The following is a 27,606-nucleotide window of genomic DNA, read 5'->3' on the forward strand; positions in this document are numbered from 1 at the left end:
TTTATGGTTTCTGCCCTCTACAAACTCAATAAACATCTCTCTAGATTATGATTTGATGTAACAATTTACTGAATAAATGTATTACATATTCCATATTCTGAGTGCTTTCTCTCTTAAGGAATCTAAATCATATTTACAGAAGTACAACTAATTTTCAAAGTGTTCCTTTGAGGAAGAAGAATAGGTAGGGAAAAAAAAAAAGCTTAGAGAAGCAAATCTCATAACAATGGCCTAATAGAAAAATAACATTTAAAGATGTGGTCTCATATTCTACATTTTGCAACATGGAATAGGGATTTCATCTTATTTCATCTGAAATTAATAACCTATATTAATTATTGATATCTCTGTGACTTAGGCATAATGTAAGGATAAAAAGAAAAGTGTATAAAAGTCTTGAGGAATCACTAGGCTTTAATTTACCAAACACTATTTATAGTAATTTGTGCCCTGTGTGAAATATAAATACTTGGGAGTAGATATAACTCTCTTAAGTACAAGTAATAGAATTGCAGTCATTTCTACAGATCTAAACCTATTTATTGGAGTTATATTTTACGCTCAGTCTTGTGCATATTGCTAGGATGGCAGGCATTGAATTAAGAATCCTGGAAACTCTCTGTAGAGGGACACTCCTTAGATAGGAGTGACTGCAACAGAACTATTGAAACCTGCATACTCATGTATCCTTCCAGTTCATGATCTGCAAGTAACTTAGCATTCATAAGGGTCATGAAACTAGAGTAGAGCAGAGAATATGTTCTTTCTGCAAAGGAAAAGCTTTCCTTTTTGGTGACAAAATCATTCATTCATTACAACTGCTGAATTTGGTTCAATAATAATGGAAAGTAAAACTGAATTGCCCAAGTGGATTTTTAACATGTAAAAAAGTCAGCAAAAGTGTTCCTTATTAAAGTCACATTCTAAAAGGATGTATTTTTTTATTTAGCAGTATATAATAGAAACTACAATGTTGGTGTGCTCTCCTGTACAAATATTTTTCAACAAATTTTTTTTTCTCAGAAATCTGTGAAGATAATGATGTAAGGCATATCAATAACTAACAAAAAATGACATATATTGAACGTCAATATATCAGCCAGGTACAAAAAAACGAATAGTTTGTGATTCCAATGAACCCAATCTACTAACATTGATAGGGGAAATTTCATTCTGATCTGGAACAAGAAATGTTGTCTTGTACCATCTGTCAAAAATATAACTGGGATAAAATTGTAAATGTGGGACATGGAACAAGGAAGGGACCTTTGCTTCATTGGTAATAAGATTTCATTCAGCTCTTTTTATTTTTTTAGCTTTTTATTTATAGTTTAATTTTATTCCAGTGTGCAGTGTTATATTTTGGTAATAAGATTTCATTCAGCTCTTTTTATTTTTTCAACTTTTTATTTATAGTTTAATTTTTATTACAATGTGCAGTGTTATATTAGTTTCAGGTGTACAATATACCGATTCAAAATTCCATGGGCAGCCCAGGTGGCTCAGGGGTGTAGCACCACCTTCAGCCTAGGGCCTGATCCTGGAGACAAGGGATCAAGTCCACATTAAGCTCCTCTACATGGAGTCTCTCTCTGCCTCTCTCTCTCTCTCTCTCTCTCTGTGTGTCTCTCATGAATAAATAAATAAAATCTTCAAAAAATCTCCCAAAACAAAATTCCATATATTATTCAACGCTCATTAAGTGTACTTTTAATTCCCTTCACCTATTTCACCCATTCCCCCACTCCATATCTCCTTCATTAACCATCAGTTTGTTTTCTATAGTTAAGAGCCTGTCTTTTGGTTAGTCCGTCTTCTTCCTTTTCCTTTGTTCATTTGTTTTGTTTCTTAAATTCCACATATGATTGGAATCATATACTATTTGTCTTTCTCTGACTGACTAATTTTGCTCAGAATTATATTCTAACTCTATCCGTGCTGTTGCAAATGGCAAGATTTCATTCCTTTTATGGCTGAAGAATATTCCATTCTGCATATATATACACCGCTTCTTTATTCATTCATCTATCAATGGGCACTTAAGCTACTTCAATAGATCAGCTATCGAAAATAATGTTCCAATAAATGTAAGGGTCTATATATCCCTTCAAATTAGTATTTTTATTATTCTGAGTAAATATCCAGTAGTGTTATTACTGGGTCAGGATAGTCTTATTTTTAAATTTTTGACAAACCTCCCTGATATTTTCCAGAGTGGCTGCACCAGTTTGCATTCCCACCAAGAGTGCACTAGGGTTCCATTTTGTCTACATTTTGCCAACACTTATTGTTTCTTGAGTTTTTTTTTTAATTTTAGTCATTATGATTGATATGCAGTAATGCCTCATTGTGTTTTTTATTTGCATTTCCCTGATGATGAGTGATTATGAGGATCTTTTCACGTGTCTTTTGGTCATCTAGATGTCTTTTTTGGAGAAATGTCTGTTCATGCCTTCTGCTCATTTTTTATAATTGGATTATTTGCTTTTTGGGTGTTGAACTTTATAAGTTCTTTATATATTTAGAATACTAAGCCTTCATCAGATATGTCATTTGCGAATATATTTTCTCATTCAGTAGGTTGTCTTTAAGTATTGTTGGTTGTTTCCTTTGCTGTGCAGAAGCTTTTATTTTGATGTAGCCCTAAGTTTATTTTTACTTTTATTTCTGTTATCTCAGAGAAACATATGATTGATGTCAGAAAAATTATTGCCTGTGCTGCCTTATAGGATTTTCATAGCTTTCGATCTCTTTAATCCATTTTGAGTTTACTTTTATGCATGGTTTAAGAAAGTGGTCCAGTTTCATTCATTGCAAGTTGTTGTCCAGTTTTCCCAACACTGTTTGTTGAAAAGATTGTCTTTTTCCCATTGCATATTCTTGTTTTCTTTGTTGAAGATTGATTAACTGTATCATTGTGGGTTTATTCTGGGGCTTTCTATTTTGTTCTACTGATCTATGTGTCTATTTTTGTGACCATATCATACTGTTTTGATTACTATAGTTTTGTAATTGAACTTAAATCCTGGAATTGTGATACCTCTAGTTTTACTCTTCTTTTTCAAGATTGCTTTAGCTATTTGGAGTCTTTTGTGTTCCACAAAAATTTTAGGATTGTTTATTCTAGTTCTGTGAAAAATGCTTTTGGTATTCTGATAGGAATTGTACTGTATCTGCAGATTGCTCTAGGCAGTATAGACATTTTAACAATATTTCTTCCTCCAATCCATGAGTATGGAATGTCTTTTCATTTATTTGTATAATCTGCAATTTCTTTCATCAATATTTCATAGTTTTCAGATTGCATGTCTTTCATTTCTTTATTCCTAACTATTTTATTATTTTGGATATAATTATAAATTGGAATAAAAATTCTCTTTCTGATGCTTCATTATTAGTGTATAGAAATGCAACAGATTTCTGTACATTGATTTTATACCCTGCAAACTTACTGAATTCATTTATCAGTTCTAGTAGGTTTTTTTGGGTGGATTCTTTTTTTTTTAAGATTTTATTTATTTATTCATGAGAGACACAGAGAGAGAGAGGCAGAGACACAGGCAGAGGGAGAAGCAGGCTCCATGCGAGGAGCCTGATGTGGGACTCGATCCCAGGTCTCCAGGATCACACCCTGGGCTGAAGGCGGCGCTAAACCACTGAGCCACCCAGGCTGCCCTGGTGGATTCTTTAGGATTTTCTATAGACTATCATGTCATCTGCAAATATGGGAAATTTTACTTCATTCTTACCAATTTGAATACCTTTTATTACTTTTTTTTGGGTCTGGTTCCTAATACTATACTGATTAAAAAATGGTGAGACTGCACATCCCTGCCTTGTTCTTGACTTTAGAGGAAAACCTCTCAGTTTTTTTTTACCCCATTGAAGATGATGTTCACTGTAGGTTTTCTATTTAAGGCCTTTATTATATTGAGTTATGTTCCTTTTAAAAGGAATTGAATTGATGTTTTTGTTTTGTTTGATTTATCATGAATGGATGTTGTACTTTGTCAAATGCTTTTTCTGCATCTATTGAAATGATCATGTGGTTTTTATCCTTTGTCTTAGTGATATATCACATTGATTGATTTGTGATTATTGAACTACCCTTGCAGTCAGAGATTAGATCCCATTTGATCATGGTGAATGACTTTTTTTAAGGTATCGTTCGATTCAGTTTGCCAATATTTTGTTAAGGATTTTTACATCTATGTTCATCAGAGATATTGGCCGGTGGTTCTCTTTTTTTGTGGCATTTTTATCTGGTTTTACTATTAAGGTAATGCTGGCCTCCTAGAATGAATTTAGAAGTTTTCCTTCCTCTTCTATTTTCTGGAAAAGATTGAAAAGAATAGGTATTAAACGTCTTCAAATGTTTGATAGAACTCACCTGTGAAGCCATCTGGTCCTGGACTTTCATTTGTTGGGAGTTTTTGATTACTGATTCAATTTCATTGCTAGTTATCGGTCCGTCCAAATTTTCTCTTTCTGATTAATTTTTGGGAAGTTATATGTTTCTAGAAAGTTATCCACTTCTTCTAGTTTGTCCAATTTGTTGGCATATAATTTTTCATAATATTCTCTTAAACTTGTATTTCTGTGCTATTTTTATTTTTTCCTCTTTCATTTGTGTTTTTATTTGTGTTCTCTCTCTCTCTTTGAGTCTGGCTAGATGATTATCAATTTTGTTAATCTTTTCAAATAACCAGCTCCTGGTTTCATCGATTTTCATTAATCAGCATAGTACTAGAAGTCCTAGCCACAGCAACCAGATAAAAAAAAGGAGGGGGGGATAAAGATTATTCAAATAGGTATTTATTGTTTGTTGTTTTTATTGTTGTTTTAGTTTCTCTTTTTTTAAAGATTTTATTTATTTATTCATGAGAGACAGAGGGAGACGCAGAGACATAGGCAGAGGGAGAAGCAGGCTCCTTGCAGAGTGGGACTCAATCCCCAGGCCCTGGGATCATGCCCTGAGCTGAAGACAGATGCTCAACTGCTAAGCCACCCACACATCCTTTGTTTTAGTTTCTATATCACATATTTCTTTTTTTTAAGATTTTATTTATTTATTCATGATAGACGTAGAGAGAGAGATAGAGAGGGGCAAAGACACAGGCAGAGGGAGAAGCAGACTCCATGCACCGGGAGCCCGACAAGGGACTCGATCCCAGGACTCCAGAACCATGCCCTGGGCCAAAGGCAGGCGCTAAACCGCTGAGCCACCCAGGGATCCCTATATCACATATTTCTGCTGTAATTTTTATTATTCCTTTCTTTCTACCTGTTTGGGCTTTTTTTTTTCTTCTTTCATGATCAGTAGTTTTTTATTATTTGTTCTTCTTGGAGATTTTTGTATTTTTAAACATTTTGTCTACGAATATATTTTCTCAAGTACTTAGACAAAAGCACATATCTACTTTGATTATGATCAACAAAGGTGAACTTATTATTTACCTGACCAAGTCACTATAATTTGCATTGGATATTTTAAAACAACATATTTATTATTAGCTTCTGAAGCTTTAATATAGATATGATTTCTGATAGGCTTTTACAAATACGGAAAGTAGCTTTCAGGCCCTCTTCTTTTAAGGATCTTTGGAGATTCATAAGAACTACCAGATTTGAAAACTGTAGTTACCATCCAATGAGGATGAACATTCAGTGACTTCCCCAAAATAATTAACGTTAAATTATAAGTCCTGATTATTATTTACTTTGTCACAAAATGCTCCATTGAGTTTTTAAAAGACAGAAAAAGCATTTTTTGTATTTAAATAAGCCTTTTAAAATATAAAGTAAGACCACAAAGCAGTGTGATAGGTTTTCTTCTGTCACTTTTAAACTCTAGAGAAGGAAATCCTCAGAACCTTAGAAGTGGCATGGAAATAATCTTCATTTACAATCAGGATAAACTGCATCCAGCCAGAAGTCAAGGGGCCTTGGTTCTAGCCGCCATCCTGTATGATGTGACCTGAACAGGTCTCTCAACTTCTGGAAGCCCCGCCACAGGATGAAGGGACTGACTAACGTCATTCTTGAAGATCTCTTCCAGCTGTTACTGTGTAACGTGATAAAATTGGACTAATGTTCCAAGCTGTTTGGGGTCAGGGATGTTAGAATCTGAATTGAACATACATTACTTTTAAAATTCCTGCTTTTTTGAGTCCTATTCTTAATTTTTTTCTTTTTCTTTCTTTTTTTTTTCTTGTTCTTCCATGCCCTGAAATTTATTTTCCTACTTAACAGCCTTTTCACTGATAGCAATTAAAAAGCTTCTCAAGGATGTATTTCTCAAAATTTGCTTTTATTTTTTTCTAGACCTGTTGCTTTAATTTCTCCAAGATCTCTTCAGTGGTTGTGGATGCTAATAGCTTCACCACTTTTTTACGAGATTCACCACCCTCATCCAAAACCACTTTACTCTTCCTAGCTTCAGGACCTTGGACAGGTACCGACAGAGCTTGGCAGGAGCATCTCCTTCCGAAGTGGGGGCTGAGATGGCCACGCTCACAGCTTCCGCTCTCACGTCTGTCACAAGGTTTTGTTTGGACCCGGGTTTGGCGTGGATGGCTATGGTCACACCACCTCTGGGGTCCACCGCCACAGGACCTAAGCCAGGAGGTGGCTTCTCTGGCTCCTGGCTCTTGCCCTTGTTCGTTGCCCCAGCTTCCTTGAGCATCTCGGCACCTAAGGGGGAGCCGATGGGAGGCTCTGGCCCGTGCCCCGTGTCCCTACTGCGCCTTGAGTCCCTACCCGAGCTGCCTCAGCCCACCTCCCAGCCACAGCTTCCCTGCCTGAAAGCCGGTCGGGGACTGGTTTGGGCATTTGGTTGTTGTTTTTCCAGCTCTTGTAGGTGTAAAGTTCGGTTATTTGTTTGTGATTTTTCTTGCTTCTTGATGTAGGCCTGTATTGTTATAAACTTGTCTCTTATAACCCCTTTTGCTGCATCGTAAAGATTTTGGACTATTGTGCTTCCATTTTCATTTGTTTTATGTATTTTTTTATTTCTTCTTTGACTTCTTGGTTAACCTATTCATTTAGTAGCATGTTACTTAATTTTAATTATTGCATGTCTGGTTGTGGATAACCTTGGATTGATTTTATGGAAAGATCTGTGCCTCCTGGTTATGCATTTCTGTTTCCTTCCACAGATTCAGGAAGTTTTCAGTTATTATTTCTTCAAATATATGTTCTGCCCCCCTTTCTCTCTTTCCCTCTTTTGAGATCTCTATAATTCAAGTATTATACTTGATAGAGTCACTGTTACCCTAAGACTATCCCATTTTGTGTGTGTATATATATATATATATATTTTTTTTTCTTTTCCCAGATGTTCAGTTCAATTACTTTGCATTGCTTTGTCTTCCAGGTCGCTGTTTCACTCTTCTGCTTCCTCTTGTCTGCTATTTATTCCATCTAGTGTATTTTTAATTTTGTTTATTGCGTTCTTCATTTCTGATTGTTTTTTCTCTCTTTGTTAAAGGTCTCACTGATATCTTCCATTCTCTTCTCAAGTCAAGAATTTTTATGATCATTACTTTAAATTCTCTATCAAGTTCATTATTTATATCCATTTCATTTAGTTTTCTTACTGTGGGTTTGTCCTGTCCTTTCATTTGGGACATATTTTCTACCTCTCTAAGTCAGTTTCTCTGTGCTAAGAAAGTCAACTTCATCTTCTGCTCTTGAAAATAATGGCCTTATGAAGAAGAGGTCCTGTGGTGCCCTGGAGTGCAATGTCACCTGTTCACCAGAACCTGGTGCTTCAGGGGTGTCTCCTATGGGCATTGCATACACTCTGCTGTTTTATCTTGGCTACTTTTTTCCTTCAGACTACTCATCTACAGTGACTCTCTTTGCCTACGGTGGGCAGGGTTTGGTCCCTGTGTTGTTAGTGGACCATTCTGGAGCCTCCTTGGACTTGAGTTAGTCAGACTAGGCTTTTGCTAGAGGTGCAGTAGCATCAAACTGCAGGATACTTTTCTTGTATTGTCACCATAAAAGTTTTCATTTGTGCATGGGGCTTATAATTACCAACTCTGTGTCCCCAGCTTGCTGCAGGGGCTTCAGTATGAGTGGTGTGTATGGTTATCTTTCCAAGATAAGAGTCACTTTGGAGTGGTGCTGACCCCTGTCAAGTTCCTGGCACACACATTTAAGCTTGTGGCCCCAGTTTAAATGGCCTTTAGCCAAGAGCATATTGGAAGGGGGGGTGGTAGACAGTGCCTGCAAGATTTCACACTGATGAGAGGGGACCTGCAGCCATTGTGGGACCAGCTTTCCAGGACCAGTCACAGTTTTAACAGGGTACATGCTGGTCTGCTGCAAAAGGAGACATGCTGCTGCTGCTGCCAGAATCAGGGCCAGCCAAGGCAGATCTGTATGGTGTGTGCAGTTTTAAGAAACTGCAGGCTGGACTTCCACAGGTAGGGCCTGCTGCTGTTGCTTAGAACGAAGGCCCTCAAAGCACATGGGTCAGGAGACCTGGGTGGGCACAGTTTATGCTGGTCTTCTGGGGCGGAGACCTGCAGTGCAGGGACTGGGGCAAGCATGACTGGAAAGGGTGAATCTGCTGAAGTATGGGACAGTGGGAGTATGGGGCTTGGTTTAAGCTAGTTAGGTAGTGAATGTGAGTGCTAGGCTGGTTCCTACAGGTGGTTGGGGATGTTTATGCTGGGGGTGGGAAAGGGAAATGGTGCTTGCCAACTTCCCTGTTCCTAGAGGAGTCTTCCAGTGATCTCTGTTCCTCCGAGATGCATAAACAACTCTCTCTTTTGCATGTCCCAGGTGCTTTTCAAACTGATGCTTCTGAGCTGTTATCTCCTCAGGCTGTTTGTTGTGCTTTCTCTTTAAGTGTGAGGACTCAGTTTCTTATCACCCTCCAGGCTCTCCTGAAACCAAGCCTGCTGATTTTTAATATTCTAGGCTTTAAGTCACACAGGTTCTAAGAATTCATCAAATTCAGCCTCTCTAATTTTCAAAGCAAATATTATGGGGATTTGTCTTTCCTGTGATGGTGTGTTTCTGTCTTTTGTCCACCCTTGAGGATCCCTCCATCCTGCAGAAGGTCGGGGATCTATTTAGCTCCCCACTATGCTTCTTCCTACTCTCTTCAATGTGGCTTCTTCTCTATGTTTAGTTGTAAAGTTTGTTCTGTGAGTATTCAGGTCTTTTTCTGGGTTATTTACAGTGATGTGAGTGTTATCTGGTTGTACCAGGTTGTGGGATGAGATAAGCTTAAGGTCCTCCTATGCTGCCATCTTCCTGTACTTATTTTATTTCCAGTTTTATTGAGATGTAATTGTTACACAGCATGTATAAGCTTTTGTAAAGGCTAATGACTTGACTTGCATATATTATGAAATAATTACCACAATAAATTTAGTTAACATCCATCATGTCATACAGATAATATGATGAGAACTCCTGGAATCTACCCTTGTTAAAGCTTTCGAATATACCATACAGCAATATTAACTATAGCGATTCTGTTGTACACTGCATCGCTAGTACTCACTGATCTTATTGCTGGAATTTTGTGTCTGTTGACCACCTTCCTCCAATTCTCTTCTCTCCTCTTGCTTCTGATAGCTGCAAATCTGACCTTTTTTTTTTCCTAAGAGGGATTTTTGTTTTTATTTTTATTTTTTATTTTTTTTTTGGTTTGTGTGTTTTAGATTCTACGTTAAAGTGAGATCATATATAGTATTTGCCTTTTTAAAAAAAATCTGATTTATTTCACTTAGCATAATATCTTCAAGGCCGAACCATGCTGTCCCAAATGGTAGGATTTCCTTCCTTTTTTCTGGCTGAGTGATATTCTACTGTTCATATATACTACAACTTCTCTACCCATTAATCCATTGATGAATTCCCATGTCTTGGCTATTGTAAATAATTCTGCAATAAACATGGGGGTACAGGGCAGACCTGGTGGCACAGAAGTTTAATGCCGCCTTCAACCAAGAGCATGATCCTGGAGACCCGGGATCGAGTCCCACATTGGGCTCCCTGCATGAACCCCGCTTCTCCCTCTGCCTGTGTCTCTGCCTCTCTCTCTCTCTCTGTGTATCTCATGAATAAATAAAATAAAATCTTAAAAAAAAACATGGGGGTACAGATATCTCTCCAACATAGTGTTTCTATTTCCTTTGGATATATTTCCAGAAGTGGAATTCCTGAATCATATGGTAGGTTCTACAAGGGCAAAAATACTCTGTCTTCTATATCATTATTATGTCATCTTTATTCTTAAATAAATGCACATCATACTCCAAAGATCAAAGTTATTGTCTTTGTTTTATATATTATCTGAGTGATCTTGCTTTACATAGAAGATATTTTCAACCTGTTAGGATGAGTAGCACCATTATAAGTTCTTACCTGAAAATATATTGCTCAACCAGCCTAAGCATATTCACTTTGATTTATTTACATTGTATTTTAACTAAAGCGTCCTGAGTATTATTACCTGGCCCATATCATCATTCTTAGATCTTATCAATTCTGACCAAAATCCATTTCTTTCTCTTTTATACACACCAATATAAGCCTGTATGTATGCACAGGCACTGTCTCTGTCTCTCCCTCCTCATCTCTTTCTAATCATGGAAGAAAGAAATTCATAAAATTGGGGATCATATTCTAGAATATTCTTTCTATTTGATTTTAGATAAGTTTCATAAACTCATTAAGACCTCATTCTCTTATCCTAAATAGCAATGTTCACCTATCTTAGTGGGTCCTGTGAGATAGACATTAGAAAAAGTTTTATAAAGTGTAATGGACTGTAGAAATGTTCATTTGAATTATATTGACATACTTATATGAGATATATAATGCATATCCATAATTATATTTTCAAAATTATTGCTTCTCAATTAAGAATAAGCTGTTTTATAACTTCTTTTATTTAAAAAGTTAAGTTGACATACATTGCAGTTATTATTTAATTTTTCCAGTTAAATTTAACTTTGCTATAGTTGACTAGACAATAATTATAGAAGACACTTTGCATATTGTAAATCATGACAGGTACAGGTGGGTTTTTTTTAATGTGTGTTTGTTTTCCTTCATTCTTTTATTGAAACAAGACAATTCTCAAAATTTGTCTGTAACATGTTTGATAATATATATTTAGAGAGAAATTCATTTTTCTCATGTACCCTTAGTGAAGTTCTATTTGTATAAGAATACCAATTTTTAGTTTTTCTGTTAACCTCATTGGAGAATGAGTGAATTATCAGTCTTCTAATGGGGGGGTACATTAAAAATAGCATTCTTCTTTCCCTTTACCTCTTTTCCTCCCCCTCCTTTTTTCTAATATTATATATATAGTATATATTATATATATATTATATATGTATACATATATATATACAATATTCCTCTCATTTTCTTTCTCTTTCTTTCCCTCTTTTGCCTTATAGTATAAGGTGGGAACCATCTGTAAGCTATGTTACTATGCAGATGAAACTTTTTCTCAGGGTCTCTATCCTATCCAATGATTACTCGCTGTAATTCAACAATCTCAGTTTCACAATTTTAACTAATTAAACTCATTAATAACAGTTTTTCTGATCCTCAATTAGTTCCAAACTCAGTGTGTTTGTTCACACACATCTGCATGCATACATGTGTGCCTGGTGGTTGGTTAGAGGAAGTGGCATGACTGATAAATCTAAAACACAAACTTTGTATTAATCTAGCTGCTAATTGGTTTTAAAAATCCAAACACAAAGAGAGACAAAAGATCTCCTCTCAGATTAGTGGTCTTATTGATTACAAAGTTCACGTTTTGGGGTGCCTGGGTAGCTCAGTCGATTAAGCATCTGCCTTGGATTTAGGTCATGATCCCAGGGTCCTGGGATTGAGCCCACCTTGAGCTCCTGGCTCAGCAAGGAGTCTGCTTCTCCCTCTCCATCTACTACACCCCCCACCTACTCTCTTTCTCTCTCTCACTTTCTCTCTCTCTCAAGTAAATACAATCTTTAAAAAAAGAAAATTCATGTTTTGTAAGGCATTCAAGAATTTTCTGGAGAAAAGTTTGTCTTTCTTTTCTTTCTTAACTATTACTGCTTTTATAAGACACCACTATAATAGCTTACATGCCCTAATTTTCTATCTCTTAAAATGGATGACTTATGCTCTGCTTTTTTAGTGAGTTTCACTTCTGTTAGTGTTTATTTTATCACATCAGGTGACACTTATCTAATTCACAGAATACTTTTTTAATACTGTTTATTTAGAAGAGATGTTAGTGAGGAATTTCAATTGATTTAGAATTTATAGAACAGGTTCTGTAAATTTTATTTTTAAAATGTAGCTTAAATTAATGATCTTTCATATTGAAGAGAAATAATAATCATCCAACCTCACTTACACTCATAGTATGCCAACAAAAGCTCCACAGATGTTCATTTATTTAATCCTATTTTACAGATATACATGGAGATCGCCCTTGAAATTAGTAAACAAATTTGAGATGCTCTTAAATAAAATAAGGGCATTTCTATTTAAATTTAATCTTCCACCTATAAAAATATAAAGACTATGATGTAAAACAGAAAGCCTTACATAGACATTTGAAGTGTTATATGTTGCAGAATAATCAGTTCTTAGTAATACAATATGGATACAATTTATGACTGATCAAAATAATTCCTAATAAGATACTTCATATGGAGAATCAATTATTCAATTATGATTTTGACATATGCAATATAATGGTTGTATACCTGTTGAAGCTATAAAAACTAGAAAAAATATTTAGAACAGCATAAATAAGAAATATGGTCTTGAATTTTATATTATTTTAAAAATTTTATTTATTTATTCATGAAAGACATAGAAAGAGAGGCAGAGACATAGTCAGAGGGAGAAGCAGTCTCCCTGTCGGGGCCTGATACAGGACTCGATCCCAGAACCCAGGGATCACACTCTGAGCCAAAAGGAGAGCTCAACCACTGAGCCACCCAGGTGCCCCCCAAAATTTTCTTTAAAATGTTTTCTCTGGGCCCAACAAAACAAATCTCAGTAAACACATAAAAATTTCTGTACCTTATTATAAACAAAAAATTAAAGCACCAAAAAATGGTGGCTTATTGAAGACAAAACACTTGTAACATTGACAACCCCAAACTATAGCATCTATAAAATTAAGAGTTTCCACATCATAAAGGAGAGTACTCATAACAAATGCATCAACAAACTCTTTAGAAAAAGATAATTTTCCAATAATAAATTTAAAAAGGTTAAAATTCAAAAGTAATAGTTTATTTACAAATTAATTATAAAATTATATTTTTCTATTGATGAAACAAAGATTATTTATTTTTCTACGTAATTTATAATCACACATCATGAAATCAGCAATTGTAGGAAAACTGTGAGTATGCTTGCATACATTTTTTATCTTTCTCTGCCAATATAAAATAAGTGATAACATTTAGAAGCTTATCAATAATTTAATTTTAGGAATTCATTCTATAAGCATAATAAATGAAAAGTAAAATATTTTGTACTATTTGTAAAAGTAAAAATTTGGAAAGAGATATATGTTTAATAGATAACATAAAACTTGGGGAAGTAATGATTAGAGGTCAATTAGGCTATGCTTTTTCTTAAGAGTTTCTGATGATGTGAGGAAGTCATTTTTTTTTAATTTTATTTTTTCACATTTCTATGAATAGTGACTCTTACAATTTTTTTTTAAATTTTTATTTATGATAGTCACACACACACACACACACAGAGAGGCAGAGACATAGGCAGAGGGAGAAGCAGGCTCCATGCACTGGGAGCCCGACGTGGGATTCGATCCCGGGTCTCCAGGATCGCGCCCTGGGCCAAAGGCAGGCACTAAACCACTGCGCCACCCAGGGATCCCAAGAAGTCATTTTTAAATAGAAATTAAAAGAGGAAAGGAAAAAGTAAAAACAAATTTCCAATTTAGTGAGACTATTTAGACTAAAAGAGATTGCACACCTACACATTTAAATCTAATCAGTATCTAATTATTTGGAATATCAAAGTATAAGTTTATTATGCTTTTTATGATTTTCATAAATGAATATATATAACATTCTACCCACAAAAAAGGTATCCTTAAAAATGAAATACAGCAAAAAAAGTTTCCTCTATTGTAATTTAGTTTTGATTTCTGGATTACTTTATAATTTATGGCTTTTATTTTATCTCTATATATCCACTATAATGCAGGAAATATTTTATAAAAAAAAAAAACAAAACAAATCAAAAGCCTTTGCATTTCAAGCATTCAAGCATAAATAGTTCTTGGAATCATCAAGCTGAGGTGTCTTCTTTCTGGGAAATGTATATAAAGAAAGAAAATTAAAATAATCATAAATATACATTGATGGAAGTGTTGCTTTGACTGAACCCCAGTTGCATGGATCTCATAAGCCTCTTATGTAAATAAAGCCTTTCTATTCAAGTTATTTGATTTCTTTTTTTCATTTGCCTTCAATCATATAAACAAAAGCTTTTTGTCAAATAATGTCATTCCTGCCAGTTTACACGAATCAAATGAATAATTGATCCTCATGTTACACCACAGGGAGTTTCTTTCTTGGCTTGTATTTTTTTACAATAGAACTGAGGATTTTGTGAGGCAATTGAATCAACTATTTGCTGCCTTGTCTCTCATATGAGCTGTGTTACACAAATTGTATTTATTGGGGAGTTATAAATGACACCCTGATAGGTTCATGAAAAAAAATCACATTTTTAACTTTTTTACATTCCTAACAGGAGAAATCAGAGCATAAATAAGTAAATAAAGCAGGATGCTTTAAAGACAATATATTAGAAAATATCTCTGTTTTGAAATTTCAATTTCTGATCTTTTCTTAGCAGAGAACTATTGTCTTCTTTATTTACCATAATTATCTGCAAAGCATTAACATCTCAGAGTTTTTGCTTAGATTCATATTTGAAAAGATAGATGTGTAGTACTACCAGTAGTAACTGATGCAGGCAGGCTGGGTCTGAATACCTGGAGGGGGTTCCAAAGGATCAGCCAAGATGGTCCTTGGCATCAGGCAGGATAGAAATCAAATGCAATCCAGCAAAAGTGAAGGCAGAGTTTACTAAATAGAGTAAGTGACAGGTAGAGAATAGTAGATGGAATGTCTTGGAGACTCAGAAAAGAAAGGAGAATGAGTCTCTTTATTGTTTGGGGTTAGGGGCTTGTATTGGAAAGAGATTTAGGCTATGTGTTCCCCCTTGAAATGGGAACATAACTACTTTGACTTATTCGGAGGCACTATATAAAACATGGGTAGATATACAGAACACAAGTAGAAAAGCAGAGATGGAGCTATTATTGTAAAATAGTCTCTTGAGCTTTTCTACCTCAACTTGGGCTCAGACTGTCTTAGATACTCCCAGAAACATTTGAGAGGTGCAAGGGATACTAGTTGGCAATTGGGAAAATTGATCAAGGAAAGGAGCCTTCTGAATATCTCTCAATGATTTTAGCACAAATCTGTGATTACACATTGTAAACATCATTGCTGTTTTTGATTTGTTGTTCCATTATATAGAAGCCCATTTCCTCTTGCTCACAAATCAGATTATATTTCTGATAATATCAGATTATATTATCTTTCTCTTCTTGTTATTCCTTGCTAGATTTTTAAAAGATTATTTAACTAAAGGAAACTTTTAAGATGACATTATACACCCCCAAGAAGAGCTTGTGAAATGAAGCCTGATTAAGTTATCTTTCTTAGTGAAAACAAATCTTACATAAATTATTTTGTGCAAAAAAAATATTTCAGGGTATAGTTCCATTTTTAAGTAGTTATTCAAGAATAAAGCTTAAAAATAAGAAGAGCACCTGGGTTTTCAGTTGGTTAAGAATTTGACTCTTGGATTTGGTTCAGGTCATGATCTCATGGCTTGTGATGTGGAGCCTTGAGCTGGGCTTCATGCTCATCAGGAGTTTGCTTGGATATTCTCTCCTTCTGCTCCTCCCCACCAATGAATCTTAAAGTCAATCAATCGATTGATCAATCAGGAAACTGCCAAACTCTCTTTCAAATTGCCTGTAACTTCTCACCAACCATGTTGGTTTCAGTTTCTCCATCTCCTCGTCAGAACTTGGTATTGTCAGTTTTGTTTTTATCTATTCTAATAAGTAGGTAGTGGTATCTCATTTCTATTTTAATTTGTATTTCTCTAGTAATTAATGATGTTGTGTATTTTCATATGTTTATTTGACACCCATAAAGTGTATCCTCTTTGTCAAAATGTCTCTTCGTATATTTGTAATATATCTGTTTGTATCATCTTATTGTTAATTTTAACAGTTATTTATATACTCTGGATTTATATCCTTAGTCATAAGTGTGATTTACATATATTTTCTCCCAGTCTTCACTTTCTTTCTATTTTCTTAACAGTGTGGCTATGCAAACTTTTTAAAATTTAGATAAGATTCAAGTTACTTTTCCTTTCATGCATATTTTTGGTGATATAATTAGTCTTTGCTGAATCTAAAAGCACATATATTTTCTTTTATGTTTCATTCTAGAAATTTTAATAACTTCTAAATCAATATTCAAGTTTTGTATTTGGAGGTTCAATTGTTTCTATACATTTTGTTGAAAAGGATATTCTTTTCTTATTAAATCTAGCCAACTTGTACCTTCATTATAAATCAGGTGATTATGTTTGTAGGGAGGGGCTTACTTTTGGCCTTTAATCAAATCCATTATCTAAATTTCAGTCATTACACTAAGAGGTGGTTGCTTCACTTTTCCATACGATGATGACAGTTAAATTATCTATGTTAAAAGAGAAACTGAGGCATATTAAAAATTTTAAGAGTTTATTTGAGCAAAAATGAATTGGAATCAGGCAGGGCAAAACCAGAAGTAGTTAGGAGTGGTCCACTCCAAGCTGGAGAAAGACTCTAGTAGAGAGATGACAAAAACAAAGCAAGGAAATTATGTGATTGACTGTAGCTTAAAGCCTATTAGCTGTGATTGATTGTCCTTAGGTTTCAATTCATAACCCAGAGGCACTTAGAGGCTTAAGATTTTGATTTGCTTGCATAGGTTGCCATGGCATTAGAGCCACCTCAGTATAATGGCCTCTATGTTTAATTAATTTAACACCTACCTTACATTGTGAAGATCAAAGGAATTGATACATTCAAAGAACTTCTGATCGGGAGCTAGCATATAGTGAATGCACTATATATGTTAGTTTATCTATCAAAATATCTGACTTCAAATCAGTAGACTGTCTCTCATCTCTCCTTTATGCTCTGGAATTCCCAGTATTTATTAGACAAGTAAGAGACAGATATGTAAGTAATCACATATATGTTAAAAACAAATTATTGGAAAAATATGTTACTAACGTTTGTTTATGATTGGCAATTTGTAGTTAGAGGCTCCTTGTAATAATCTCAGAAAACAAGAATTTCTTTCTTTTTTAAGATTTTATTTATTTATTCAAGAAACAGAGAGAGAAACAGAGAGACAGGCAGAGGGAGAAGCAGGCTCCATTCAGGGAGCCCGATGTGGGACTCAATCCCAGGTCTCCAGGATCACGCCCTGGGCTGAAGGCAGGCACTAAACTGCTAAGCCACTCGGGCTGCCCAGAAAGCAAGAATTTCTCAGAGAACAGTTTGAGAAATGCCCTCCAGTAGGTATGGTACGTAAAAATGATTAGCTTCGAAAGTTTTGCCTTGCAGCATAAAAAAGAGAAATAAAGATATAGGCCTCATTCTGTATTTCTGTCTATAGAGAATGTTTCTTTGGGGACACACAGGGTTTGTCATTCACTTGCATCTGGAGAGAACCCAGTTCTAAACAGAACTTGAATTTCCCTTTGAATGTAAAAGGGCTGTGTAATTTACATTTTTCCATATTTCTGTGTTTCTCAGCACACCAGGCTTCCATTCATCAAAGTAGGATAATTTTTCATATTGACCATAGCAGAAAACAAGTGTTGCTTCTTCCGTGGCTTCTATTACCTGTCTCTAATCTCTCTTCAGCACAACCCTCAAGCATTATCAGCCTTAGAAGAGAGTAAATTGAAAAATCAAAGAACGATTTTTAAAATCTGTGTGCAGCAGCTCTAAAAACCGAATACCAACAAGGGGCCTCCCTGTACTTTTTTCTCTGTCATGAGGTTTGGCGATAAAAGCATGCCTTTGAGGGACAAAGGGACTCAAGCTCTCAGGGAGTAGAGCTCTCTATTCAGATCAAACACAGACCTCTGGGTGATTGACAGGGGTTTCCACTCCCCTCTGTTCTTGGGCACCCAGCACACCCACATGTAGTCCCTCTGTCCCTTGTAGGTTTGTTTCCTCAGCAAGGATTTTTAGGACACATCGGTGAGTCCATAATTTGATATGTAATGCTAAAAGTCTTGGTAAAAATGATACTGCTAATAATTATTCTCCTTCATTATTCTAGGAAATTCATTCAGCAACAGTTGACAACAAACGGGCATCATCTTCCATTATTCTTATTAAGAATGTTCTTATTAAGAATTTTCGCACATAGTTATGTGAGAAAACATTTAAAAACAATGTATCTTTGAACACTTTATTCTAATAGTCCATGGTTCTGCTATGGCAAATATCAGTGAGTGAAATCTCTAGAATATGGTATTAGTAACAGGTTTGAAAAGATTAAATATATTTGTGTAATCTCTTACAAGGTGTATTAACATTTATTTGTTGTGATATAGAAAAACATCTTAGATTGCACCCAGTATAAATGAACGACATGCCACTTAGAAACTGAGAAAGTGTGAAAGAAAGAGCACTATGGAAGATGGGGGCATTAAGAGCGTTATTGAAGATTAAACAATGTAATACAATGTTCGTGTGTGTGTGTGTGTGTGTGTGTGTGTGTGTGTGTTTTAAGCCTCTAGATTACTTTTGAAAAAAAAACACCACATGTGAGAATGAATAGATCAAGGCAATTTTTAAAAACCTCTTTATTGAGGTATGATTAACATATAAAAAGCTGTGTATTTAATGTTCACAACTTGGTGAGTTTGAAGCAAGGTTTCTGCAAAACCATCACCACAATCTATGCTCTAAACATATTCATTGACTCCTAAAGTTTTCTCCCACCCACAAAATGATTTTTAGACACACGGCGTGTATTTTATATATACTCTTTTCTTGACTATGAACATATATGCACACAGTATGCAGACACTACGTGAATCTCTAATATTATTTCCCTTCCCAAGATACCGAATATATTGATAACTGCAACTAATAATAAACCAAAGGACAAAAGTCAAGATGAAATCTCTCAAAAGGTGTCTTAATGGGTTAGCATATTAGTATTTACTTTTATTAATTACACATGTTCCATAAACTCTGAGGGGAGGATGACACAAACAGAAGGCTAGCATTGATTTTTTTTTTGGAAAAAAATTACTCTATAAATTACAGATATTTACATTATGTTACATGTTGAATTGTGTCCTTTAAAATGGTATATGGAAGTCCTAATCCTTGCATCAATGAAAATGACTTTACTTGGAAATAAGGCATTTGCAGATATAATCAAGTGAAGAGGAGACCATGCTGGAATAGTGTGGGTCCTAAATCAATCACTGGTATCCTCCTAAGAGGAGACAAAGAGATACAGACACACATATGATGACAAACAGAGATTGGAGCGATGTTTTTAAGCCAAGGAATGTCAAGTGTTGCCAGCAACTACCGGAAGCAAGGAGAAATGCTCATAACAGATTCTCCCTCAAAACAAACACCTTGATTTCAATTTTCTGGTTCCCCAGAACTGTGAGAGAATAGATTTCTGTTGTGGTAAACCATCTAGTTTGTAGGATATTGTTACAGAAACCCTTGGAAACTAATATACTGCTTTTTAAACTATAATACTATAGTAACAGAATCTATAAAACATAATTATGAAAATTAAAAATAGCTGAAATTACAAAATCCAGAAGGAACTGTAACATTTATCTGATCAGATTGTCTTTTGTTAAAATTTTCTTTAGCTTTGTATGTTTTATATGTTTACCACATTTGTAGTAAAGTTTATTAATAATTTCCTTTGTAATTTATTGATTTTTTGTATCATAATAAAAGGGCTTTCCCTTTATAAAATATAATTCACTTAAATACTTTTACTGTTTCATTTTTATATTTAAATGTTACATCTTTTCCTTCTCCCTTTCCTTCTTTCCTTCCTTCTTGTAATATAATGAGAAAAGCCAAACTTTACGCTTCAACCAGCAAAAAGTCTCAATATTCTCTATAGTATTTAATCTTTTCTCAAATGACTTAAACTGCCTTTTTTGTATCCTACATTATATATGACAATGACTTCCTTTTCTGCTTTCTATTCTGTTTAATTGATCTTCTTCTCTATTACCGAGAGGATGCTTTTTAATATAAATATGTAATATTTATGTATCTGGAGTCTTTATTCATTGTCATCTTTATTGTTTCATATTCACTCAGTTAATTTAATAAGTGTAATATTTCAAATAAAATTTGGAATTACTTTTTAAAAAAGCATTATGATTTAATTTTAATAATATATTTAGTTTATATAATCAGAAAAATAAAAATAATAATAGAAATTATTAGAAGATATTTCATTATATGTGTTCTAAAATTTGTGTGATCTATTTACCTATTCTTAGCAAGAAAAAATTAACACAGCAAAAATTCACTATTTCTACAATCATATGTAATGTCATCCCAATCTTACTCTTCAGTTAACTGAATCTATATCATATATGCTGTTTTTCTCTATGGATACATCATCCATCTGCATCTACTTAATCATAACAGTCTCGCATCTCTACACACAGATGAGCCATGTTATTACCAAATATGTTTCCCTCAAATATGACAATTCCCTCAAAGCTGTCTACATAATTGTCATCATAGATTTTATAAAAATTTAAATAGTTTACTGATTATAATTGCTTTTCTGATTTGGTTAAAGTATCCTCTTAAAGTTTTTTTCAATTTACTTCTCTGTTGTCCTTCACTTTGTTTCCATATTTGGAACAAAGCAAACAATAAATATGATTTTATTTAAGTACTTTGTAATTGATTAATTTTTCAACGTAGAATAACTGAATGATGTCTACATTTGAAATACATATTTCAATTTTTGATATATTGCAATGTAGCTATAATGCATCTTTGAATTACAAATTGAGCATCTATTACTTATTTATCAACTTTAAAAACATTTTCTTTTTTGTAATAACAATTCATCTCTGCCATTTTTATTATATTTATTCATTTACTCATTACTAATAAATAACTTAGAAATTTTGTCTGCTATGATACAATATTTTGCTCTATTTTGTCCATTGACAGTAGATCTATTCTCATCAAATATCTTTTTCAAAAAAATTATTTATCCATTCTTGAGAAACACAGAGAGAGAGGCAGAGACATAGGCAGAAGGAGAAGCAGACTCTTCACAGGGAGCCTGAAGTGGGACTCCATCCCAGGACCTGGGATCATGACCTGAGCCGAAGGCAGGCGCTCAACCCCTGAGGCACCCAGGCACCCAAATATCTATTTTTTAAATAGATTATTGATTTTAAGTCTTGCCTAGAAAAGACTTTCTATATTTAAATAATTCATACAGTATCTTAGAATTTCCTTGTAACCTTTTCATGCTTTTAAAAATATTTAAATAATTTATTCACCTGGATTTTAGTTTTGACTGTGATGAAGTCTGGGAATTCATTCTTCTCCTCTGTTGAATACCATGTATCTGCTACCATTTATGAAAGTGTTTGTCATTTTCCACTGAATCAAACTTGCTGCATTCATCTCTGTTAATATGTCATATTTGGGAATTTAGTTCTGATTTCTCTGTTTTGTTTGATTGGTTTGTATATTCTCACACTAACACTAAGTTAATTTGATTATTGTCTACTCTCTATATTTTAATATCTTTTTATTTAAAAAGAAAACAATTTTTTAAGTAGGCTCCACACTCAACATGAGGCCTGAACTCACCACCCCGAGAGCAAGAGTCACATGCTCTACTGACTAGGCCAGTCTGACTCCCCTACATTTTAATATCTTTTTAAGGAAATTCTCCACTAAGTGGTTTAATAACATTACCATTTATTCTTATTTATTCTCAATTTTTGTTGCAGATATTTCTGCTATACTCTGTCACTTTCTTTTTATCTAACTTTAATTCCAGTATCATATATATTAGATGATTCTTGGGAATTTAGACTTACCTGTCACTGTCAGACCCTAGACAAAATCAAGGTCTTATCTAAGATTTTTCTTCAGCTCCTGAACTTTTGCAACACCTACAGCTTATTTGGCCCTAGTTTTGTGCAGTCCTGCTTAATGCTCCTTGGAGCCATCCTTAAAGAACAAAGGAACAAAGATGGTGGAGAATCACTCCAGGCCCCTAGCAATCTGATGCACAGTTCTCTATACTTTTCAGGTCAGCCCAGTGATTGCCCTTCCCCCCCATGCCCAGGATCCACAAACATAAACTATTATATTATGAATACTTTTTCCCCCCTTTCTTCATTACCCCTCTTTCTTCACTTTTGCTTCCAAAAATCATGTCCCAGATAAACTTACTGTACTCAAATCTTCCTCTCAAGATTTTGTTCAAGTGAATAAAACTAAAGCAGTTTTAAGATCGTTCAATTTAATTCCATGAAAATCTCAGGATTCTATTGGGATTCCATCAAATACATATATTAATTGAGAACTTATATTTTTATGATGATATCTAAGTATTTTCTATAAATAACTTTACATTATTTTTATATATTGTTTTATGTCTGCTAATGGCTTTATAATTGTTTCATGTAGATGTCTTTTCTGAGTATTTCTTCATGAGTTTTTTTTAAGTACGTATATTTCATTGTTGCCAATGGAATATTTTCATTCACTTTACTCTTGATATTTAGGGTTAAATTAAGACAAAATGTCCTCATTCTAGCAAGCCTAATATGGGAATTTTCTAGGTTTTCATCTTTTCATTTAGCAAAACAAGGAGATTTTATATTTTCTGAAGTTGATGTAAATCACTTTGTTTTCATCTTGTATTTGCCAAATTCTCCAAAGAAATGTTAAACCATGGGATCCCTGGGTGGCGCAGCGGTTTGGCACCTGCCTTTGGCCCAGGGCGCGATCCTGGAGACCCGGGATCGAATCCCACATTGGGCTCCCGGTGCATGGAGCCTGCTTCTCCCTCTGCCTGTGTCTCTGCCTCTCTCTCTCTGTGACTATCATAAATAAATAAAAATTAAAAAAAAAAGAAATGTTAAACCATAAAGGCTATAGTAGTTGTCCTTGTCTAGATAATTATTTTAAACAAAGTAGTTCATTATGTCACCAATTTTCATGTACCTTCTTTTGGGTTATTGGTGACAGTCTTTATTATACCTGCCTAATTGCTTTCTAGTCCAGTGATAGTAAAGGGTTTATATTATGTTGCTCTTTTGAATTTTATCAAATGTTCTTGCAGTATCTATTGATAGGATGCAATGATTTTTTTTCCTCTCCTTTATTTTTGATGTAATTAATTTACTGAGAGGCAGCTGGTCTACTAAGAATATTGATATGCTTTTTTTCAAAGTCTCCATAAAATACCAGACAGGGCCACATACCATAAAGTTTGGGTACTATTTTAAAGGTTATATTTTATATTCTAAACCAGAAGACTATATATGGGGTTGTTTATCTCATAGTTAGTGTTTATGGACCTGAGAATGATGGAAATAGAAATGGGTCCTTTCACCATTATATCTAATAATCCACTTATACATTTTTTTCTTCTCCTCCTAAATCTTTAGACTTTGTTTATCCAGAGGACTTTCTACTCAGGAAGATGCTTTCACTAGAAGACCCAGCAACGATTTCATAGAACGGATATCAAGTTCTCCTCCTACAAAATATAAATTCCTCATGTCATTGAACAAACAGGGCATGATGGAGATTACTGAATTAAATAAAATGACCTTAAAATTGCTTTAGTTTTATTCACTTGAACAAAAACTTCAGAGGAAGATTTGAGTACAAGTAAGTTTATTTTGGACATGATTTTAGGAAGCAAAGGAAGTGATATTGAATAGTAGGAATATATCTGGAGTCTAGGGAACTATTTGGGATAACTGAGTACTTCCATACCACTGACAAAAATTAATAAACAGCTACAGTTCATCTAAGCAATACCCTCAACACTCAGATATTTCATACATAATCATTTGAGGTACTTCATCAGTTAAAAATCACTGATCAACTGAAGGAGCTATTTTAGAATTTAGAGCATATGAATTAAGCAGTAAAAGATCATCATAAATAAGATTATGACGAAGTACAAAAATAAAGAATATAATGGTTATCTATGTACTTTGACCTTATTTGGTTTGGTTTTGTATATAAAGCAACTATGTTTTTTTTTCCTGTTATTCTTCTTACCAGTTATATTATATATATAAAGATTTTTATTGGTGTTTATTATATAACTTATTCTTTAAACTATAGCATATGTAGGGGGATTGTAGTTAACTAGAAGCAGAATAATTCTTATCCAGAAAGAACTACAAAGACTGATATAACTGCTTGTCCATTTTGGGGAAAGATTGAACTTGCTTGCTCTTTCTTTCTTTCTTTCTTTCTTTCTTTCTTTCTTTCTTTCTCTTTCTTTCTTTCTCTTTCTTTCTTTCTTTCTTTCTTTCTTTCTTTCTTTCTTTCTTTCTTTCTTTCTTTCTCTTCCTTCCTTCCTTCCTTCCTTCCTTCCTTCCTTCCTTCCTTCCTTCCTTCCTTCTTTTTCTTAAGCAAAAAATGCATTGTTACTGTCATTATTGCTGTGTTAAAATTTAGGGATAAGCAGATGGATATATTTAAATATTCAGTAGACAGTGGCTATACTGTACTGCATGTAATCAGTTGACATTTGGTACCAATTTCTACTTCTTTCTAGTAAGTTTTCATTAAGAGCAGAGCCTGGACAGGTAAAACAAAACCTCTCATCCTCCTTTGCAACATTATTTAGATGCAAATAAGTTTCCATTAAGTGAATTCACTTGCCAAACTTGTGCTACATGCTTTGCTATGTGCGGCTTTGTCTATTTCTATTCTTGCAAAGGCTGGGGACACTTGACTCTTGGGAGAACACTTTCAGTGGCAACAGCAGCCAGACCTAAAGATCATATCCCCTAATCCTGTAGCACAAGGCAATGACATCACACATAGCCTCCTGAATTCCACCCCATCCAATCCTTTTCCTTAAACCTACTTGCTTCTGTTAAATCCCATATCCTTAAACATGAAAACAGTTATTTTTGTTTTTATTTCTGTTTGATTGTTTGCTTTTGCAATGATACAGACTCATTGGAGATAGGAAAAGGAAAAAAAAAATCGGGGAAAGGAAGATTAAAAACCACAAATGTTTATAAAATGCTTTAACTCATGAAGGTAGATGGGCAGCCTGGATGGCTCAGCGGTTTAGCACTGCCTTCAGGCCACGGCCTGATCCTGGAGTCCGACTCCCATGTCAGGCTCCCTGCATGGAGCCTGCTTCTCCCTCTGCCTGTGTACCTGACTGCCTCTCTTGCTCTGTGTCTCTCATGAGTAAATAAATAAAATCTTAAAAACAAAAACATGAAGAGAGAGAGTGGAGGAACTGAATGGTAATGGAGGGAGAATAATGTATTTTATGAGGGGAAATGGTTGGAATATTGCTTACAAATAAGAGTAAAGTTATGTATGTTTGATTAAGAGTGCTAGAGAAAGGATAGAAGCTATAGATTGAATTAAAAAACTGGCAAACCTCAAATCAATTCACAGAAAAAGTAAAATAATCATCATTTTATATTTTTGTCATTTTATATTTTTAGTCATTTATTTTTTTTCTTAAGGTTTAGATGTTTCTGGTACTTGATTCTCCAGGTCCTTATTTGAATCTCAGAAGAAATTATTTAGATCTGTATGTTTGCTACTAAAATATTTTATTTAGGAACACATTGTTTTTCAGCTTTTTGAGTTTTTAATATTGGATTTATTTAAGTAAATGCATTGGAGTTATTCAGTTTGATCCTTTCATCTTAAAAGTAAGTGAAAGCTAAATGAATGAAAAATGTAACAAAGTGAGATTTGGATATTAAGATTCACTTGTAGCAATATGTTAGTCCATCACATAGTAATGCATAAAAGGCAGTTTATGCATTAATATGCAACCCATTCCCTTAGAGCATTTACTTTTCTTTTTTTTAAAGACTTTATTTATTTATTCATGACAGACACAGAGAGAGAGAGAGGGGGGCAGAGATACAGGCAGAGGGAGAAGCAGGCTCCATGCAGGGAGCCCGAGGTGGGACTCGATCCCGAGTCTCCAGGATCACACCCCAGACTGAAGGCGGTGCTAAACCACTGGGCTACCAGGGCTGCCTGAGCATTTACTTTTTAAAAAAGTAATTGTCAGTCTTTTCTCTGCCCCATATGAGCTATAAGTCACTTTAAAAATATCCTTCTTGTTTTATAACTGAGGATTGTCTTTCTCAAGTACTGAGAGCCATCTCTTTGAAATATAATAATCAAAGAAGATAATGCCCTATCTCAGGGTCTCTATTGGTTGGTTTTGGTGGATGCCTTGCTACAAGCTGTAAATGACCTCCAGTTGGGAAGATATGAAGAAGTTTACTTTTGTTTTGGAAAAGGCCAATTGACAAACAGGTGGACTGTGATCCTCCTGCTGCAAATATTAAAAACATTTCAGCCCTTTGTTTCAATAGAGTTGAACTCATATTCTGGATTCTCTGCCAATTAGAATACTCTCAATAAAATCTTTTTTGCTTTGACAGAGTTCATTTATTAACAGATATTAATGCTAATTACAGGATTATAGACCTTTCATTTCCATATGCTATGGAAATGAGGAAAAAATTAACTGTAATTCTTCCTTCTATCCTTTGTTTATTCCTGGAAAAAATACTGAAAAGATTTGTTTGTTTGCTTGTCCAATATTTACTCTACCTTTTTTCTAGTGCATTGAATGAGCTGCTCTTGATAAAATACAAGCTAAAGCAAATTTATTTGGTTTTACAGGTGATCCCTTTAAGTTGTTCCTTTGATATACTTTTTTATTTTTTCTTTTAAACATCTGGATGAAATTTTGGCCTTTTGGAATAAGTCTCAGGTAATAAACAAACCCAGCTGACTTTCAAATTCCCTTACTCTCATCCATCACCCAAGGTGATACAACATTCAACTGGAAGGTGATGGTGATCTCTTCTCCTGCCCTCTCCTTCCTTCCCTCTTGCAAGATGTTGTCAGTAGTACCTCTGGGGTTAGGCCTAAAGGGAAAGGTTTTAGACATCTAGACGAAATGCAATCCAGCAGATCATGGGCACCAAACATGATCCTCCCTCTTATAGTGTATATATATATATATTTTTTTGGGGGGGGGAATTCCTCATAAATCCCTTATCTGGGCACTTTGGTCTATAGTTCCCTGGTATGGGCAATGCTTCCTCATCTTTAACTTATGACTCATCTTCCTTACAGTCCCTGGCTTTTAGGGATCTAGTCCTCTCAATGCATTTCTTTTGAGGGTAGAT

The 27,606-nt window shown here is 34.5% G+C and overlaps 1 pseudogene; it reads right to left on the reverse strand.

The window, feature by feature from the left end:
* Positions 1 to 6,320: 6,320 nt before the first annotated feature.
* On the reverse strand, positions 6,321 to 27,365 carry LOC129494597 (UPF0235 protein C15orf40 homolog; annotated as a pseudogene).
* Between the last annotated feature and the right edge of the window lie 241 nt (positions 27,366 to 27,606).

The sequence above is a fragment of the Nyctereutes procyonoides genome, unplaced genomic scaffold (assembly GCF_905146905.1).
Source record: "Nyctereutes procyonoides isolate TBG_1078 unplaced genomic scaffold, NYPRO_anot_genome, whole genome shotgun sequence".
Taxonomy (NCBI): domain Eukaryota; kingdom Metazoa; phylum Chordata; class Mammalia; order Carnivora; family Canidae; genus Nyctereutes; species Nyctereutes procyonoides.